Raw genomic sequence first — 17,278 nt, 5'->3', positions numbered from 1 at the left:
GTGTCAACCTCCAGAAATACATAGTGCTGCCCACTTCTCCAGGCTGTGCTCCCTCAGCCACTATTCTCTCTCGCTTAGTCTCCCAACCAGTCTCTTTTCTTCTATTTTTCACCTCCTGCCACCCAATTTGCACACAGTGGCCAGAGAGGCATTTAAAAAACTAAGATCATACAACTACCCTGCCTAAAAGCCCTTCCATGGCCACGCAAATTTCCCATCACAGGCCCCAGAATTCTGTGGGATCCAGTCCTGGCCACCTCTTCAAACTCATCTTTGTCACTCTCCCTTGATTCCGGGCTCCAGCCCCACTGGTTTTTGCACAACGTCTTAGGAGCCCAAATTAATTCTGGCCTGAAACCTTCCTACTTACTTCCTCTTGCCCCTCTTTGCATGGCTGGTTCCTAAAGATCATTGTTCAGGTGTCAGCCCAAATGTCACCTTCCTACAGAAGGTGTTACACAGCCCTGTCTGTCCCAAGTGCGTTGCCTCATGTTTTTCCTTTCTTTTTCTTTTCTTGTCTTTGTGTGTGTGTTCACAAAAATTCATTTAATTCCCTTTCATTGGACATTTTCATCTTACTAACATTTAGACACTGTAAACAATGCCTCAGGCAGTATATTTTTACCTGTATCTCTGATATAATTATTTCCTTATGATAAAATCCTATAAATGGAATTGCAAGTTCTAAGAGATTATTAACATTTTCAAGACTTTAAAATGCTGTCTTTAAGGTGTGTCTGTTACATCTTGCTTCTAAAATTCTTCTGTGTAGCCAGTGCCCGAGCCTCAGCATTTGCCACAGGTCAAGACCGACAGGAGGCCCCAGTCAGTAGTCCCATGAGTCTGTCGGCCTTTGGGTAGCTCAGTGGCCCAGGCATGGCCTGGAATTCAAATATTCCCGGGGCGCCACAGGGGCAATCGGAAACACCCTTTTCTTGAGGGATATCCTCGCCCGAAATCCAGATGGGAGCAAGCCCTGTGCCATTATCTGAGAATCTGTTCTGGTTCAAGGACCATTTGAGCTTTAAACTTCCGGAAAATTCTATCTATCCCGGGTTCATGGCTTGCCACAAAATCCACTTCCTCCTCAAGTGCTTCCAAGTTGCCTTCGTCCACAGCTCAGGTGTAATCTCGCCCTATGTTTCTGCTACAATTTCAAACTCTGGAAAAAGGAACTATATCGTCCGAACTGCCTGCTTATGTCTCAGTTTCCAGTCTGCTGCAGTAACGTGCCTTGTGACACCTGGAGCATGTCTGGGGCCTAAATAGCCACAGACCCTGCAGAGAGGAGACCAGACTTAAGCTGCAGACGCACAGATGCTCCGGTTTCTGGGAGAGGATTCTCAGAAGGTGGCTCCTATGAGTAAAAGCCACTTCCTGAATCGCAGGTCAGTGCAGCAGGGCGGAAGGTGCGACAGGGCCGAAGGGGCCGCGCGCCTACACCTGCAGCGGGGAGGCTAAGTCCCCAGACAGGCAGCCTGGCATCGCCCAGCCATGCCCCCCGCCCGCCGCCCTGTCTGGGAACCGCGTGCAGCGCAGCCGCCCCGCAGCCCAGCTGTGCCCGCCGGCGGGGACGAGCCAGTGGGGTCAGAGTGCTGGGCCGCCAACGGCCCCTCTTCGTGTCATTTCTTTTTTTCTTTTTTTACAGGACAATATCTTTATCTGTTTTTTTTTTTTTTTAATTCAGGATCTTATGGGGGTACAAACATTTTGGTTACATGAAATGCCTTTGCCTCACTCAAGCCAGGACCACAAGCGTGTCCTTCCCCTATGCAGTTTGCCCCATCTCCATTAGCTGTGGGTATACCCACCCCACCTGCTCTACCCACCACCCCCTACCTGATCGGCACCCAGTGAGTATTACTACGATGTGAGCACCTTAGTGTTGATCAATTGGTACCAGTTTGATGGCGAGTACATGTGGTGCATGTTTTTCCATCCTTGTGACACCTCACTTCGAAGGATGGGCTCAGTCTCTATCCAGGATAGTATAAGAGGTGCTAGATCACCATTGTGTTTTGTAGTTGAGTAGTATTCCATGGTATACATATACCACATTTTTATTAGTCTACTCATGTATGGATGGGCATTTGGGTTGTTTCCACATCTTTGCAATTGTAAATTGTGCTGCTATAAAAATTCCAGTGCAGATGTCTTTATTATAGAATGTCTTTTTTTCCTTTGGATGGAAGCCTAGTAGTGGGATTGCTGGCTCAAATGGTATTTCTATTTTTAGCTCTTTGAGCTATCTCCAAATTACTTTTTCATGTCATTTTCTATCATACCACCTTGTTTGTTTCTTCAGGAACTTCACAATTAGTGATTATTTTTTTTAGTTGTCTATTTACTTGTTATTATCTACATCCACAATTAAACTGTAGCTCCCTAAGGTGGTGACGACTTCTGATTAGTTTATTATTGCATCTCAGTGTCTCTTATATGTCATTCATATTTACATATTTATAGAAAGAGTGAATAAACAATGAATGGGTGGAGGAACACACGGACTGATGAATGGATGGAAGAGTGAAGAATAATGGGATGTGTTCACATCTGACTCTTTACTTTCCTTCTTGGTACTACTTCTTGGTGCTGTGAGAAGAGCTTCTCTTGAATCTGGTAAGACTTGCTGAAAACAAAGGCAAAACTTTTCTAGCTCCTGGGTTCTGCTTCTCACAGCCATGAAGCCCTGGAATGGTCTCTCCTCAGAGCCCACCAATGGCCCATCCATTCTCTGCAGAGAAGCATAGAATGTCAGAACTGAAAGAGGCCTTGGAGTTTATCCACCGAAGTTGAGTCCCCCTCATTGATCAGAATAGAAAACCAAGGTTCAGAAAAGAGAGTTGATAAGCTTGGAAATACACAGTTAGTTTGTAGGAGTTACAATTATAATTCAAGATTCTTCATTAACTTCTGACATCCCTAAGTCACTTTGAATTGACATCAATGTAATTGACTCCCACTCTGTGGATGGCCTCATCCAGGCTTGTGAGGGTCAAGGCAAAATAATGAGGCTCACAGTTTTAGTCTATGACTAATTCCACCATTGATTAGACTGTGTCCAGAGGTGGAAGCCTCTGGGATCAGTGTATAAGGAGAGAGTTCCCAGGGCTTGCTGATATTATAATCGGTGGTTATTGGGAAACCCACCAGAGGAAGTGTCAATCCGGAAGGGGAAGGTTGAATGGAGAGTGAAACCTAAAGTCAGGAACATGGAGCCAAGGATCTAGAGTCAGAGTAGACCTTTGACGTAACCCAATCCCTATTTCCTTTATGAACAGGGGAGTTAGATACATAGACTTTGGAACAGAGAGATGAGTCAAAGTTAATAAGGAAGAGATGAGGACAGTAAAGATAAGAAAATGAAGAACTAGGTCAAGAAGCAGCATTTCCATGGGTCAGTCCTTTCAACTGGGCCCTGAGAAATACCTCTCTGGGTAATGGTGACATCTTAGAAAATATACTGGGCTAGAAAATTTGTATCTTTTCTCTCTTGGTGCCCTTTCTCACTCCACATCCAGCAATGACTGCTCCTTTATTTTCTTCCTCTAACCTTCCTCTCATCCTCTAATCAAATCCTGCTCTTCGGAAAGTAGCAGTGTCAGAGTGAGAATTCTGAGACTTAGCACAGGCTGAGTAGGACACTCTACTCTGACCAATTAACAGTATCAATTACAGGTAAGGGAGGGAGCAGTGCCTGGATGTGTGGCCAGGTATGTTTCATACCTGGCAGGGTGAATGTACGTAAGTTCATTATTACTTGCCCCAAGATTATTTGCAATTTCAAGCTTATTTCCAATTTGGCATAAAGGGCTTTGTCTTTTAGAAAAGAATTTCAGATGTCAACAACAAATGAGAAAGAAATTTCATGGACTTGATCATATCACTAAGGAAACAAATATTTTTTAAAGGATCTACAAGAATCCTTGAGTGCTTTTGAACACCTCTTTTATTTAATTATCACATAAACCCTCAAGGATTTATTATCATTTTTTCATGTAAGAAGATTAAGCTTTAAGAAACCAACCCTTTTTCCCATACAGCAAGTAAATAGCAGAGCTTGAATTTCACCTCCACTCTGGCAATTTTCAGAGCCCAGGAGCTTTTATTACACCAGTACATAAGTTTTTCTTTTTGTCTTTGCTCAAAGCAGTCTTGAGGATGAGGGGAGAGAGAAGAAATGGCTGTATAGAGACAGAAGAGAAGACCCCTGCCCAAGAGTTGGGGAAGGGGATGGTCACATCCCAAGACTCATAAAACCCCAAATCTACATATACATGAGAGAAGGTGGAACTAGACCCACAGCTATTGTTTGTACGATGAAAAAAATATGTAATTAGACTTGAGAGTGATTAATCAAAGAAGACTTCCTGGAAGGAATAATTTCAGATTATAGTTTTGAACGATGCAAGGAGGGAGAAGATTCTGACAATAGGAAAATGAGAATCTCATTCATAAGTTCATTAGTTCTGGCTTTTCAGATAGACCACGTATGCAAATGTATTTGAATGTGAGAAGCTGTATAAAGAAATCACCTTTTATTTCTTTGGAAATTTCTATTACGTTCTGTTTAACTGGCTGAAACTCCAGGGGGCCTGCAAAGGTTATTAAAAAGAAATTGGTCATTAAATTAAAACTATATAGCAGATGAATTTAAAAAGCCCTCTGTCAGAAAACCCCCTCACTGAAAAATAAGGTGGTATCATGGGGTTATCACAGAGGAATTATGAATAATATGGTCAATGGTTTCTTTTCTTTCTTTTTGATTTTACTACAATGGAGAGAAAAAGCAGACTGAGGAACTGAGAGTGATGTAGTGATGTCATCTGTGCCGAGACACTTTCCTTTTCTGTCTCACAGGTGTGTCTCTAGCTACTAGCTGGGGAGGAGGAGGAGGGCAAGTTGGAGAGGTGGTACAGTTGAGCAATGCTCCAATTTTTAAAATCTAGATTGCAACGTCTGGGTAGATTGTCTTCATCACCCAGTGGTCCACTATGAAGTGCATAGAGTCCTGAGAGCATGACCCCTCACCCCTGAGCCCTGTCCTCAATACCCATGGTGGCACCAAATTCACGGTGTTCCTTTTCCCAAATTGAATATACACCAAAACTCCATGGATGTCAAAACAGCCTTATATTGAAAAATTTAGAAAAGAGTTCAAGCAAAATGGAGTTGGGGGTAGGGAATAGCTGTTCCCCAAGCCCTCTTTCTGGGCAGTGCCCTCTCCCCACACCACGTGATCATGGTGGCACATGTCTCCAGTTGACCCATCAGGTGCCCCATCCTCCTGGATATAGAAAGATGGGCTTGTGACCTCAGCAGGTCCTCTTCAGGGACTAACATGGACTGAATGATGTGCTAGAGTGAGAAGGTTCTCTCTCTTCTCTTTACCTTTAAGGATGATATAAGCCAGGGACAACTGGGGATCGTCTTTGCTGTCACATGAAGAAAATCTTCCTGGAGCCAACAGAACTAGCTGCTTACAATTTGAATGCCTGGATTCAGCCAGGCCTGAAGTCATCACCTCTTGGACTTCTTGGTTACATAAACTAATAAATTTCCTTTAACACTTTAGCTAGTTTTAGTCTTTACCTTACATCCAAAAGACTGCTGACTGATACAAGGGGAAGGTGACAGAGGAGATCAAACACAGTGCCTCTTCTAATTTTCTCCTGATCTTATTGCTTAGGGCTTCAGGGGGCATCCCTCAAGGAAATTCCCTTGTTCCAAGCTTTTTATCTTTTCTCTCATTTCTATTAACTTTCTCCCTTTAACCCCTTCTCCTTCTGCTTTCCCATCCAGTCCTACTACCTTCCTTCTCTTAGAACCCACCACCTTCCCTGGAGAAATAGTCAAATTTGAGTCCTCATAAATTTTTGCTTGCATATGGTAAGTTTCACATTCTCAGGCTTCATGAGATATCAGTGGCTCGACTCATGCACTGGGTATTGCTGCTCTGCAGCTGGGAGGGGGAGGTTCTGGTGTTGGGGTCCGCTGGCTCCCCAGGAAAGGAGGCAGTTTAAGTATCAGTCCTGAGGATAAGGGCAGGAAGTAGAAGGAGAGCAATGTCATAGTTTCCTTACTCTCTGTAACCGAACACAGGTCATGAATTCAAGGATTCATTATCAGAAAAACATTTATCTGGTCTAAATAAGAAATTCATATTCCCCTATTATCATAAATTTGACACTTGAGGAGCAATAATCTTGGCTCATTTTGTTAAGAAAGCATTTATCCCTTCATTATCCTGAGTTATCTCCCAATTTAGTGCTATAAATCCCTAAATTATCGGACAATAAACAGCTCTGGGCCCAGACACTTCTTAACTGCTTGTTTTCTTGCCTTATTGTGCTGGTGAGAGGTTGGATTAGGAAGCAGAGTTTCAGTTCCCCTACCACTATATTATAAAGATATCTAAGATCTCCTTCAAAAGTGTGAGGATTAAAATATTCAATAAAACTTGCTTAAAATAGCTTTTGACAGTTAGCTGACCAATGCTTAAAAATCACAACTTAAAACAACCATGCATGTGCTCAGGAAGGTTTTTGATTCCAGAAAAAAATTCAAGATGAGGTTAGAAGGGTCTTTTCTACTTAAGAAATCCAAAGGTAGTTTGCGAAGTGACTGAGAATAATTTAAAGGTAGGGAGAAAAGAATGAAATTATTTCTAAGTATGTACAATTAAATATTACTTGTGTATTGATTAATACTTGTATAGGTCGTAACTATGTACCAGGTACTGTTTTAAGTACTTTAAAGATATTAATTCATTTAATCCTCATAATAACTCTATAAAATAATTTACTTTAGAGTATATCATTATTTTAACAGCATATTACTAATAGCAATAATATCGAGAGAATGAGAAGACAAGCCATGGACTGTGAGTAAATATTTATAAATGACATATCTGATAAAAGACTATTGTACAAAAAATTAAAAAATATAATAATACTCAAAAATAAGAAAATTAATAACCCAACTAAAAAATGGGCAAAGGATCTGAACAGACACCTCACCAAGGAAATTATATAGATGGCAAATAAGCACATGAAAAGATGCTCAGTATCATGTCATTAGGGAATTGCAAATTAAAACTAATAGCAATAATAACAGCTAGCAGTTTTCAAATGCGCACTGTACTCATACTTTATGAATCTCATTTAACTCTCACAACACCCATAAAAAGTAGGTACTCAGTTCTTATGACTATTTTGTGGATGAAAAAACCAAGACTTGGAGAGGTTAAGTAACTTACCAAAGGCCACAGTTAATAGATTTGAACCCCTATCTCACTTTAAAGTTTGTACACTGAATTACCGTACTTTATCTATAAATATTTAGTCACTCTTAATAATTCACTGTGTTAATAATTACTGTGTTTTAGTTTTACATTCTCATACAGTTGAGTGGAAAAGCAAGCACATCTAACATCTATACATATTTAATAAGGTCATCGCCCAGGTACTACCATCCATCTGAAGGGAGTTTATTCAAATTGGCATCATAGTACAGAAGAAAAAATTAAGAGCTTTTGAAAGTTCTCTTTGCAATAATCCAAACCAACAAAGTGATAGGATAAAATCACAGTCAGTATATAAACTTGCCTTGGGGGGCAGTTATTCTGATCTTAATTTCCATGCTGTCAGTTTGACAGATGATGATTAAATATCAGAAGTGTTCTGAGATGGCACATGCAATTGGATATTTTAGGAAGAGTTTTAAAAAGCTATGATTTACAAAGTGTGGGAAATTGACAAGAGATAATGCAGTATTCTGGGCTAATAACAGCGGAGAAACCCCAACCCTGGAGAGAGAAAGGGAAAGGGCAGTTGCTGGAACCCAGAGGACAGCTATGTGGAAGAGAACTGCCCTATAGGAGCTGGGGCCTTCAGTAGAGAGACATGACTAACTCCTGACTACCTGGAAGACACAAAACCAGGGGAATAACTACCCTGACTTCCTTTGTTTGCCACACTATGATCTCCTGCCAGTGCCTCCTTTGGCCAAAGCCAACTGGAAGCCAGAGTGCCAGGGGTCCTGGTGATGTAGTCAGCTCTGCCAGCCCCTGCAGCACAGAGCAGGGTGAGAAAGGATGAAGACTGTCTTAAAGGTAAATGGATGATGCCCTGGAAACTGAGAATGGCCCAAATCCATGCATGGGCTTTGATAAAACAGAATTCCTGAGCCTGCCAGTTAAGAATCCAGCTCCCAGATTTAGGGAATCTCCACCAAGTACGGATACCTACGTATTTTGTCAGCCGAGCTGTTGTCATCCTCTCTCAATCTCTTTCCCCATCAATTACATTCAAATAGGCCTCTGACCCCAAATGGACCAGCTCACAGTTTCGGTCCCCCTGGTGCTCTTCCTTAACCAGCTGGCACAACTGCTGACGTGCAGAGCGCTGCAGAACCCTCTGAGCTGTTGCTCTAGCAAACGGCTTCCTCCTGTCGGGAAATTTCACAATCCCATCTGCTCAATAGACATCCGTCCTGAGGTAGGCTTGGAAAGGTTACAAACATAAGCAAAGGCCTGAAAACCTGGTTCCTGTTTCTGGGCTTGTGCAAAGTACATGTGGTTGTTGCATAGGCAACAAGAAGGGATGTTGGAGGGCAGAAAGTGTCAACATGTTGGCCCACTTTACAGTTTCCTGTCTTTACCCTTCCTTCAGAACCACTTGAGGCCGGTGTTAGGCACAAACGGCACGTCCTTTTATCCTTTACTGGCACATGATCTCATAGAGAGCACCTTGACCAGCATGTGACACTATAATGCTATGCTCAGCTCTGCTCTCCCAGATAATACTCTTGTGTACTGGTTCTTTCCCTCTGCCCTGGTCTCTATTAAAATATACTTGTCCTGAGTCCCGTTTCTCCTATCTAGTTGAAAGAAATAGGAAGAAATGAAAAGGAACCCCCTCCCAAAAAAAAACCAAAAACAAGTGAATTTACTGTTGCTAACTGACCAATGTAGTTCTCACTGTGAATTCTGCGGAACCCTGGGGATTGGCAGAGTTATTCCAGAAGCTACCTTGCGGAGAGAGAGGGCTGAGAAGAACCAGTAAGCAGGGCTTCAGCCCTTCCAATACCACACATCTGCTTTCATCTGTTTTATACACTGAGATTCCATGGCAGATTTTAATTGTAAAAAATCTAGTTCTGCTGTTGCAAATGTAAAACATGGCTGTCAACCCCTGGCTAGGCCTCCTAGGATATTTCTGTTTTAAGAGGGGATGAGGAATGTTGTTGTCATAAATCAACAGGGGAGCACTGAAGCGCACTGGTTAAGGGCATCAGCTCTGGTGCTCGACCGCCTGGGTTTGTATACGAGCTCTGCCCTTTCCTCGCTTTGGCACCAGAGCTGGAGAACCTCCTGTGCCCCAGCTTAGTGTTCTGAGATATCTTGTGTTGCGGCGACGCTGAGGATTGCAACCAGGCTCTTGAGTAAGTGCCATATTCTGGGTTCTCACAGCACTGCTTTTAAAATCAAGGGTTGCCCAGTAAGATAGTCACATGCACACAAGAGGAAGAGGAGAGGGAAGAGAAATGAGTTCCTAGTACGTGCTAAATATATTAGACTTGGTTTTAGTTTATTTAGGCAAAGGGACTAAGGGAGAAGGCTATTACAAAACTTTGGCATAACATTGCTGTGGTTTTCTGTTCCTACTTCCCATGTCTAGCAGGTTTGTCCCTTGCATGTTCCTTGGCTAGACCACAGCTTTATGTTACCCTACATTTTACGGTCTGCTGTAATTATACCTCAATGAGGATGGACCCATTTCCCAATCTCTTTAATGAACATTTGCTTCTTGACCTACCCTGTCCCCTCATTAATTTCCGTTTGTATGGCACCAGACCACATTGCTGTAGAAACCTGACAAACCTCAAACAGAAGATGCACCAGAATAAGTAAAATTCTTACTGCAGTGATTTGTGCATCCTCCTGCTTTCACTGAAATTATAAGTATAAATAGAGCCTTGTTCTCACCTACTCATGTTAAATAAAAGTAGGGAGGACTCAGATTAAGCACAAAGAACATTCTTGCTGAGGATGTTAGAGACACTAGAACAGGTTACTGAGGAATGCTATACACCCCTCTTCCCAGAAAAACCTAAAAATGGTGGGAAAGAAGTTTGCCAATTTGGGTTGGTTGAAGTACCTAGAACCAGGAAACAGGGCTGAATGATACTGGCAAATCCTTTCTGGGATTTAGTAGAGCCTGGCAATTAAGAGCATATAGACTTTGGAGTCAAACAAACCTGGAAATGAGACCCAGTTCTATCACTTACTAGCTATGAAATCTTGGGCACACTACTTAACCTCTCTACAGAGAGTTACAATGAGGATTAATTAAGATTAATGGATATAAAGTGTTTAGCATAGGATCTGGCACCATAGAAAGTGTTCCGTGAATATTAGCTTTGGCACTTAGCCTTGAGTTTCATTCATTCTTTTTCTTCCAACCCTGCACGTCCATGGCATCTGCACAGACCCATTTTCATGTGCAACCACTGAGTTGAATTCCTTCACATCCAGCTCCAAAGCTGCAAGTCTCCAAGTCTATGCAAGTTTGACAGTCTTAACTAGTTCTCTTATTAGTCAGCTGGTATTGCAACTGTTGATCTAACTCTAAGCAATGTAGTTTTCACAGAAAAGTGTCCCAGGTCATATCTACCACTCAGTCTATCTCATGTAGAACCTGATGACTATGCTACTGCTGATGGCATGGCTGTTTCTCCTCATTCCTCAGCCTGGATTCCCGTGTTCAAAGAGCTGGAATCTTTGAGCTGGAGGGAACCTTGGCATCATTTAGCCTGGAATAAGTGCAATGCTACCGGTAAACTAGTATGGGCATAGACTTAACCTTCGGGCAGTGGAGTTCATAAGGAAGTCTTACGGGTGCTGTTGACTTCTGTGTAGAGTCTTCAAGGAGGGGCAGAAGTTGATGGGAAGCAGGGGTGGGGAGGATGTTTAACAAAAGATGTGTAAACACACCACATGTTTTAAGATATAGGAACATAGTGGCTAAAAGTTTGTGTGTCAACAGGGAAGTAGTTAGAGATAATGCTAAATAGGGGAAGAATTTCAGAAAAGAAAAAGAAACAAAAAGTTTAAAAAACATTTTTAAGTTTTTAGCAACATGAGTTTCCATATCTATGTTTAATTCCCTAAAATGGAAGATGACGGGAGGTTTTACCTTTTCTAAAATATATGATCAGTTTAGCATTGCATATATCAAGGTCTTAAAATCTGAGGGGGTTTTTTGATTATTCAATCTGAACTCTCAATTTGAACCCTCCACAACATCTCTGACATACATTAGTCTAGCTTAAATACTTCCAATGCCAAGGAGCATAATACTGGAAGAAGAAACTCATTTCATCCATTTATCTTAATTCATCTTTAACTGAGGTATAATTACCTACAGGAAAATGCACAGAACTTAAGTGTATAGTTTGACAAGTTTTGACAAATATGCCTATGTGTCCAATGGCTTAATCAAAATGTAAAAATTGCCATCACTCAGAAAGTTCGCCCCTGTTCCCTTCCAGTTACCCACCCTCTCTCCACCCTCTCATAGGCAACCACTGTTCTGATTTCTATTATCTTTGATTCCTTTTGCCTGTTCCTGGACTTCACAAAAATGGAGTTATTCATTGTGTGTACTCTTTTGTGTCTAGTTCTTTTCATTTAACATTATATTTTTGAGATTCATCTATGTTGTCTGTATTAATAGCTTGTTCCTTTTTATTGCTGGGCAGTATCTCACTGTATGAAAATATCTCAAGTTATTTATCTGTTCTCCTCCTATCGATGGACATTTGCATTGTTTCCAAAGTCTGGCTTTCAGAAATAAAGCCGTCATGAACACTCTTATATAAGTTTTTTGTAGACATGTGATTTCATTTCTTTTGGAATTTCTGCATCACAAGGTAGGTAAATATAAGAAAATGCCAGTTTTCTAAATGGCTGTACCATTTTTTACCCTCACTAGCAATGTGTAAGACATCCAGTTGCTCCATGGTGTCTCTAACATTTGGTATTGTTAGAATTTTCAAATGTTAACCATTCTCATGGGTGTGTAGTGGTATCCTGGTGTATTTTTAATCTGCATTTCCCTGATGACCAACACTGCTGAGCATCTTTTTTATGTGCTTATTTGCCACGCATACATTCTCTTTTATGAGGTGTTTGTACATGTCTTTTGCCTATTAAAAATGATTGTGTTTTTACTATTGATTTGTAAGAGTCCTTTGTATATTCTTTTTATGAGTCCCTTGGCACTGTGAAGAAAATTTCCACTTTGGTGCCAGATACCTAGGGGTTTAAATCTAGACTCTGTCTGTATGTCTTCTACAGTAACTCAGCATCTCTGATCTTCAGTCTCTTTGTCAGTAAAATGAAAATGATTCTTACTGTACAGGATTGCTTTGAGAATGTGACAAAGCCCAAATAAAGCACTGCGTCCAGTCCAGGTCTTGGCATATAATAGGAACTTAAAATAAAATTTAAACATGGTGATTATTCATATAAACGTTTAAAGATGATGGCTGAGCTGTCCCCCCCACCCCGCTAAATCTCCTCTATTCTAGGTTAAATATCTCTAGTTCTTCAACTTTTTCATAAAATATGATTTCCAGACATTGCTGCCACAAGTTGTATTTGAAATTTTAAAAAATCAGTAAGACAAGAACACTGGCTGATCAGAATGGACAGACGCTATTGGGCTGTCAGGGTCTGGGAGGTCCCTAGTGGACCAGGCAGTAATCAGTCTTTTAGTTACTGGATCCTGGGGGAGTCCATAGTGTCTTGGGGGGAGGGGCAGAGTGCCTGGGACAACGGGGGTTGGTGGTGCTCAGGGGCTTGTTAGAGCTCAGAAAATGATACCCCAAAGTATGATACTTTGGCATGCTGAGTGCTTTGAACTAAAGGAGATTGGAAGTCCTCAGAAGCAGCCTCAGAAGCAAGTTCTCTCTGACCTTCTCCTGCCCTCCTGTCTGTGGCCTCTTTTCCTCCTGAGTTTTAGAAACCAGAATTCCTCTTCACCAAGGTGAGCCACAGAAACTAGGACCTCTTTCCCCACCAAGGCCAGCCATAAAAACTGGAAAGGTTAATCTCTCCCTTCTTTCTTTTCCCTTGAAGACCCTCATTCCTGAGGGGTTCTGTCCCATACCCAGGAGGAAGGAATGCTACACTGAGAGATGAAGAAGAATCTAAACAGACAAGTCTTGCTGGTTTCCCTTCTCAGTCTATTACCACTGGTTCATATCCTTTTGTCCAATCACATTTGTACACAGCTGTCCATTTTTCATCAAACCTAAGCATAAAAACAGAGGTTTCAGGCCAGGTGTGGTAGCTCATGCCTGTGATCCTACCACTCTGGGAGGCTGAGGCAGGAGGACCACTTGAGTTCAGGAGGTTGAGACCAACCTGAGCAAGAGCGAGATCCCATCTTTCCTAAAAATAGAAAAATTAGCTGGGCGTCGTGGCATGCGCCTTGTAGTCCCAGCTACTCGGGAGGCTGAGGCAGGAGGATCATTTGAGCCCAGGAATTGGAGGTTGCTATGAGCTAGGCTGATGCCATGGCACTCTATTGAGGGCAACAGAGTGAGACTCTGTCTCAAAAAAAAAAAAAAAAAAATAGAGATTTCCCTGGGTCTTTGGGTCTTCATTGCTGAAAGCTCCTGTATCATGTAAAACTTTGATTAAATAAAGTCATTATGTTTTTCTTTTGTTAACCAGTCTTTTATTGGCTGTGACCCTTATGATGGGTAAGGGAAGGCATTATGCCTTTTCTGCCACTACAGAACTATTTACGAAAGGGTATATAAGTATTTCAATGTTTTTAGAACCAGAGCACTAGTAATGGAGCTTGCCTACCGATTCTCAGCCCTCTTCTCTCCATTACTACTTTATGATTTTGGAAAGAACTGTTGGTTATTTCTCATTATTGTTTTCTATTAATATTTCTTGTAATGGGACAAGAACCCTTGATTTGCAGGTGGGCACATGGATGCTCAGAATAAAGCATCTATATCCCAGCATCCCTTGCAGGTAGGTGTGTCCATGAGACTAAGATCTGGCCGATAGAATGTGAGCAGAAATGATGTGTCCTCACTGGTTCATGCCTTTTCTCCTTCCTAATGGTTGGGTTGAGGATGCGCTGGTCCATTGTGGACCATGCAGACAAAGGGGGCACCTTGGGATGGCAGAGTAATGATACAGAAGGAGCCTGAACTCCTGACAGCTGTGTGAAGCTACGGCTGAGAGACCAGCTAAAGTGTGGGAGAAATAAACTTCTGTCTTGTGTAAGCCACTATCGTTTTGGGGCTCTATGACATGAAGTTTTATCCCAACTAATACACTGATCTTGAAAACTTGTGTGCTACTACCCCCAGCCTCACCGTTGTTTTCCAGTAGGATCACTGTATACATGTTGAAATTGACCGAGATCAGTTTGTTCATGCCCAGTCATTAGTTATGATGGATAAGTTAGAGGTAGCTGCCAAGTTAGAGTAGGGGAGGGTTTGTTACTCCCCCATAACCTCACTGCCAGATGTTAATGATACCAAATCTCACACCAGATCTTGACGCACATGCAGACATTTATTAAATAAACACTTATTAGCAACAGGGCATATGAAGTCCCAGCTCTCTTTTAGGTGCTTTCATCACACCTTACTTGAATGTGCTTCACTAGATGCAGTTGCAACATTCCAGAGTCAGCATTCAATTAAATTTATGTTCGGTAACAGGAGACCAGAATCCTCAGACCCAAGGACACAGGAGGAGTTAGCGATCAAGAGTAGGCTGCCATCTCTGGGGCCAGAGGACATGCAGTGGAAGGGTGTGCCTGTCTGTAAGACATTTTGAAAAGCTGTATGTCTTGAATACTTCTGAACTTACTGAGAGCCTATTTCTAATATTTATTAAGCTAATTAACAAACCACTAATGAAAATCCATTCTCAACATTTGTTATGCTAATTAGCAAAAAATCACTTGTATTGATTGAGATTAGGATAACCAAAACACTTGTAATAGCTGCCTGGGACCGTGGGCTTCTTGATGCTTAACTTGAGTCAACGCTTGGAGCACACAGTCAGCGTTGGAAGGGTCCTCGTCAGGGATCCACGCTCTGAGTGTGATCAGCACTTGAAGCACTGTGGTTAGGAATCCGAGCTAGAGAGGTAGCTGCACCAAGAACATCAAATATCATGACCTAAATCTGAATCAGATGATGCATTAATTAGCATAAGATATAATAGAAATAATTTTTCATTGGTGAAATTAGTGCTGCTTAAGAAAAACGGTTAGCTGGAGAGGGCTCGCATGGACAAGATAGAAGAATCCATTAAACCCAGCAGGGTGCCTCCTCCTCCGGAGCCATGCTCATCTGGTCTTTTGTCCCTCCATTTAATAGGAAACTATTATTTTATTTGACCAGGAGTTTGGTGGATCTTGGCCTCAGAACACTGCTCTATCTACTTGGGGTCCAGGTTTTAATGCAAGGGGTTTGGGCAGGAGAGAAAGACCTGGGAGCTGAGCCTGCCCTGAGCATCTTTGGACAGGCTGTGTGGTGGCCTCTAGCCTGTTTGCTAAGACATGTCTGAGTGTGTGTGGCAGCCCCAGATGTCTGAGACTAGTTTTCATTAGCAACACATCACCAAGTAGTGAGGTTGAAGGGGTACACATACAAATCTGAATTAAAAACCTGACAACTGCTGAATGGCCAAATTGATTTAGCAGCAATATTGAACCTGAACTTCCCCTAGTAACAATAGGTATCATTTGTTGAACAAGTTTTATGTGCCAGGCTCTAAACCCTTGACATGTATAATCTCATTTAATCCTTTAGACCTGCAGATGTAGGTGATTCATTTTACAGATGAAGAAAATTAGGCTCTGAGACCGTGCCTGAGACAGCCCAGCTAGGCCATGGCAGAGCTGGGATATAAGCCCAGGTGAGCTGCCTCTAGCACCTCTCCACACTGCTGTCTCATGCGGATTAAGCCCATTTCAACCTCTTGTTCTTTTAGGTGATTAAATAATCTGGGCAAGATTAAATGAGGAGGAGGAAGAAGAGTGGAGGAGTGGATGGGATCTGACTTTAGTGGGCAGGGGAAAAAGAAAAAAACAAGGTCACAGTGGTTGTCGCCCTGCTGGGAGGCATATAGGCAGATGGGGGAGCAGGAACCACACACCGTGCTTGGCAGACTGTGAAGTATTCCATGGCGTCATTATCACAGAATAGCAGGCTTTTAGAATTAAGAATAGTCTTAATTTGCACTTTGTTGGGTTTTTCATTTACATAATGTTAGAATGCAAAGAAAATTCATACACAAAACCCACTGCTAATTTAGCATTGGCATTCTTGTTTAAATAACCACCGAAAGGGAACGGATTTTTCACTCACCTCTCCACTTAGGTGGTTGGGCAGGTTTTAAATTTGCCTGTGAATAGGTCTGTTGGTATGATCCAAACCCTAATCGCTGTTTTCAATAATTTATTTGGTGTGGAGGATTTAATATAATTTGTTTAAGGGCTCTGAGAAAATGTATTCCTTTATGCAGGGCCTCATTAAAAGCGCTGGCAGTTTTGAGTCTGGTGGGAATGATGATTTTAACAGGTGTTAATTTAGCTGATGACACCATGTAAAATTTCTAGGGTGATGGATTTAGAGATGGCAGACAGTGAGAGGTCTGATCTGTCCTACCCTGGGGAAGACTACATGCATGATAAACAGGTCCCCCAGTCCTCGCCACCATCCGCAGCAGGAGATGGACAAAAGTGGCGGATGTGCTCTGGTCCTGGTGAAAGCGCTGCTCCCCGCCCCCCAAAGATCTTCTGGGTGTCTCTCACTGTTGGCCTTCCCAGCCTCCCACAGTGGCGCCACCCTACCTATTTGCTCCCTCGCCCTACCTTGTCGCCACTCTCCTTCCTTGAAGCCTTTCCTCATTCTCCTTAGATGCCTAAAAATAACTTCCTACTTCCTCCTGGCCACAGAGCACTTGGTCTTCCCTGCCTGCCCCGCCCACTGCCATACACACACCTGACACTGGGGCTCAAAAAGTCTTGTTCTCCAGCCAGTTTGCCCCGCCACCTTCCCCAGAGCCAGTACTCATCTTTTTTTTTTTTCTTTTTCCAGAACAGAACTCTTCCTGTATTTATATATTTCTGCTAGCTTTATAATTATCTGTCTTCTCTTTCTTCAAGTTCCTTGCAGGTGGCTGTATCCTTTGCAGATGCTTGGACTCTGTTATCAGGCACATGATAAT

The 17,278-nt window shown here is 42.2% G+C and overlaps 1 pseudogene; it reads right to left on the bottom strand.

Moving 5' to 3' along the window:
* Positions 1-726: 726 nt before the first annotated feature.
* On the bottom strand, positions 727-14,174 carry LOC123641969 (annotated as a pseudogene).
* Positions 14,175-17,278: the final 3,104 nt, after the last annotated feature.

This window comes from Lemur catta, chromosome 7 (genome assembly GCF_020740605.2).
Source record: "Lemur catta isolate mLemCat1 chromosome 7, mLemCat1.pri, whole genome shotgun sequence".
Taxonomy (NCBI): Eukaryota; Metazoa; Chordata; class Mammalia; order Primates; family Lemuridae; genus Lemur; species Lemur catta.
The sequence above is the reverse complement of the archived record's forward strand: the minus strand, read 5'-3'. Positions and strand labels throughout refer to the sequence as shown.